Consider the following 4,377-nt stretch of genomic DNA (forward strand, 5'->3'; position numbering starts at 1 on the left):
TGGAAATGTTCTAAAAAGGGCTGTGAATTGACAATAAGGAAATTTTCCTTTTTCGAAAAAACTAAGTATAATATTCGTGAGACTTTAGTGTTTATGAGGGAATTTGTCCTAGGAGCAACTTTAAGAAAATGCTGCCAAAATTCTGGAATAGCCTATGGACATACAGCAGTCGATTATGCAAACTTCCTAAGGGACATTTTTATCAGTGGCGGCCTGGCAGGGGGTGCAGGGTGTGCAGTGCACCACCCAAAAAGACCTGAGAGGGGCGCCAAAAAAGCTTTTCAAGGGGGCGCCAAATTTTTTTTTGATGTTTGGTTGGGCGATTTGGCGCCCTTTGACACGTTTTTAGCGCCTTCTATAAGTGCAATGTAATTTTTTTTCGCCTGCGGCACTACGTTTTATTTTACGAATTTTTTCAAAACTACTATCAACATTGAATTGCGAAAAGTCTAAGCAAGAGAAGTGTTGTGTATCCACCAGGGGTTAAAAAGAATGCTCACCCCCAAAATGAGAGATTGATCGAAACTGCTCGCTGTGGTTTTTGTGGTCCAATGCAGACTAACTGTAACTTTCTCCTATTTAGAATATCTTTTAAGCTGTTTGACCTTTCTTACACCAAATTTTTTGCCTGCAGCGCCAGAATTACAAAGAACCCTTATTCCTGCCAACTTTTGAATTTTTGGGGCCTCTTTCAGCCATTGATCTTTAATGGAGAGTAAAGTAAGACCAGGAAATAACAAGGAAATAGATATCAAGTTATCATTACCACTACCTTCGTATAAATAAAAGTTTGTTAACTCAGATATTCCGGGCGTTACTTTCAACCAGTCACTGCTCTTACAGTTTAATATTTTCACTTAATGCTGGAGGGCACAAATAAGGACAAAAATACCAGGGGCGTTAATTTCATAGTTTGCACCACCAAGAAAATTAAGCCAGACCGCTACTGATTTTTATGGAGTACGTTTGGAACAACATGAGGAATGAAAAACTATCTGGAAGAGTTGAAATTGACGAGAGTCTTTTCGGAAGAAAGAGGAAGTACAACAAAGGACAAAAGAAAGGAACATAGATCTGGATATTTGGTACTATTAAATTCTAGATATTTTTACAAAAAGCTGCATTATATTAAACGTTCTTCTTTATATAATTTCATGCCATTCAATTTCAGGTATGGTCGAATGTTCCACCAACAAACTTCTCCTATTTCCAGTACACGATCGAACAGAGAAAACACTTCTTCCAATCATCAAGAGACATGTTGCCAAAGGATCAATAATCTGCTCGGACGGTTGGAGGGCCTATGGTAATTTGAATGAGCATGGATATGAGCATTTTTCTGTTTCGCACAAGGAAGCTTTTAAAGCAACGTACGAAAATATGGCAACGGGCAAGACGATAGAGATTCACACGAATAGAATCGAGGGTGCATGGGCTCATGCAAAAGCACACTTCAGAAGAATTAATGGTACATCAAAAAAGAACTTTGTGTAAGGATTAAAATTTATTCATTCCATTCCTATTCATGAAAAAAGCTGCATGTGAAAGCTGATTAGAATTTTAATACGTACCTTTTTTGTTATATACAGTGCACATTTGTGTGAAATTATTTGGCGCAATCATTTCCACAAAACTAACATGCTTGAAACGTTCTTCAATCAACTTGTTCAAATCTATGATGTCAACAACGGAAAAATAAAGTTAACAGTCACCGGAGATATTTTTGACACGGCACAATTCGATCACGATGTCTATATCATAAATGAATTCGGGGAGGATTATTTGGTGGTAAACAATTAGTTCTTATAAGTTTTGGGAAGGCTACTACGCTATTTGCTTACCAGTTTGATTCGAATTATTCTTATGCTTTATACCCCTGTCTCAGAGTTGACCTTGTATAAGTTTGTTTATGTTTATTCTCTTAAATCATACCAGGATATGAATGTTACGGAACTTGTCGAAGACTTTACGGCGCCAGAATGTGTGGACGTTGACACGCCAGAAAAAGGAAACCCTGCCCTACCAAATGTTCATGAAGAGCCTGCTAATATCAATGTCGATCCCACGCATATCACCCTTCGAAAGAAGAACATCTTCAAGCCTCGATCTTATAAATTGAAAAAGATGGGTAACAGATCCCTAGATGATATCCTAGAAGAAGTATTTATTTTTACCTTTTAGTATTATCTGTGTATTCCCTGTGAAGTAAATCAACGAATCTTCATAACTTGTTTTTTGTTCCTCAGCCTAACGAAGTCAGCGAAGGTCCAATTGCAAATGAATCAAAGGAAAAATCCGAAAAAGTTCCATCGTCAACTAAAACGAAACCGAGAAAACTCAAAACAGCAAATAAATCTCAAGCTTCTCAATCCACTACCAAAACAACAGAAAAAGCTTCTAATAGTACGTGTATATCAAAACCAAAACGCGGAAAGAAAAGGAAATCTCCAATTAAGAGAATAGAAGGAAAACGACCAACAAAACGCCCTCACTGGCAAAATGATTACGTAATGACAAACGATCAAAATAACAATGACGAATACAGCTCTAGCGAGGAGTTTCAATAATTTTATGTTTATTGCTTTTGTGAATGAATATCATTATGATAATAATAATTGAAAATACAACAAGAAGCCCGTTAGGCGTGAAGGCCCAGCAAAAGCGAAATTTACGCGATTTTCGCGAATTTCGAGATTTCCAAAAATTCCAAAAAATGTTTAACAAGATTTCAGGAAAGGGATGTCCAAAGGATTTAAAATTTTACTGCGTCGAGCAAAATAAAATGAAAAATAAGTCGACAAGGATAATTCTCCCTTTCTTCATTTCTTAGAACAGGGAAGTGAAAAAATAAACGAAACATAATGTACAGTAGTCAATCAAAAATAAATTGAATGTTGAAAGCTCGAAACTTTCTACCCGAAGGTAAACAATCAAATTCAAAATATCATTAAATTCAACTTCCATAAGAAACAACATCATTGCATGAAAAAAGTTCTAATCTTGTTCAAATTTACACATGAGCTGCATTTTAGTCTACATTTACCATGTCCATATTCCATTTAAAATTAGTATTTATAATAATTCTGTGTCGAGTTTGAAAAATCAAGCCGCCAATTCGTAAAACACAACAGATCCAGAAACAACCATATTCACATGTAGCATCATGGAAAAAGTCCCAATCTTGTTCAAATTTACACATGAGCTGCAGTTTAGTCTCCATTGCCATATTCCATTTAATCGGTATTTGAAATAATTCTGTGTCGAGTTTGAAAAATCAAGCCACCAATTCGTTGAACGAGACAGATCTAGAAATATATAACCATTTTCACACGTAGCATCATGGAAAAAGTTCCAATCTTGTTCAAATTTACACATGAGCTGCAGTTTAGTCTCCATTGCCATATTCCATTTAATCGGTATTTGAAATAATTCTGTGTCGAGTTTGAAAAATCAAGCCACCAATTCGTTGAACGAGACAGATCTAGAAATATATAACCCTTTTCACACGTAGCATCATGGAAAAAGTTCCAATCTTGTTCAAATTTACACATGAGCTGCAGTTTAGTCTCCATTGCCATATTCCATTTAATCGGTATTTGAAATAATTCTGTGTCGAGTTTGAAAAATCAAGCCACCAATTCGTTGAACGAGACAGATCTAGAAATATATAACCATTTTCACACGTAGCATCATGGAAAAAGTTCCAATCTTGTTCAAATTTACACATGAGCTGCAGTTTAGTCTCCATTGCCATATTCCATTTAATTGGTATTTGAAATAATTCTGTGTCGAGTTTGAAAAATCAAGCCACCAATTCGTTGAACGAGACAGATCTAGAAATATATAACCATTTTCACACGTAGCATCATGGAAAAAGTTCCAATCTTGTTCAAATTTACACATGAGCTGCATCTTAGTCTCCATTGCCATATTCCATTTAATCGGTATTTGAAATAATTCCGTGTCGAGTTTGAAAAATCAAGCCACCAATTCGTTAAACGAGACAGATCTAGAAATATATAACCATTTTCACACGTAGCATCATGTAAAAAGTTCCAATCTTGTTCAAATTTACACATGAGCTGCATTTTAGTCTCCATTGCCATATTCCATTTAATCGGTATTTGAAATAATTCCGTGTTGAGTTTGAAAAATCAAGCCACCAATTCGTTAAACTAGACAGATCTAGAAATAACCATTTTCACACGTAGTATCATTGAAAAAGTTCCAATCTTGCTATAATTTACACATGAACTCCAATTAAGTGTTCATCAGCAAATTCCAGAATCAAGTCTTTTTGAAAACAAGAAACTAAAAGTGAAAGTCAGAAATTGATTTAAAGTATAGAATTTTCACTCAGAAAGCTTTATGAAAACT

At 35.4% G+C, this 4,377-nt stretch overlaps 1 long non-coding RNA gene across 1 annotated transcript; it reads right to left on the bottom strand.

The window, feature by feature from the left end:
* Positions 1–1,081: 1,081 nt before the first annotated feature.
* LOC136824250 (uncharacterized) lies at positions 1,082–2,272 on the bottom strand. Its single transcript, XR_010849107.1, has 3 exons — positions 2,175–2,272; positions 1,572–1,673; positions 1,082–1,301 (listed from the first exon to the last, which is right to left on the bottom strand). It is a non-coding gene; the product is annotated as an uncharacterized lncRNA (long non-coding RNA).
* Between the last annotated feature and the right edge of the window lie 2,105 nt (positions 2,273–4,377).

This window comes from Clytia hemisphaerica, unplaced genomic scaffold (genome assembly GCF_902728285.1).
Source record: "Clytia hemisphaerica strain Z4C2 unplaced genomic scaffold, Clytia hemisphaerica genome assembly, whole genome shotgun sequence".
Taxonomy (NCBI): Eukaryota; Metazoa; Cnidaria; class Hydrozoa; order Leptothecata; family Clytiidae; genus Clytia; species Clytia hemisphaerica.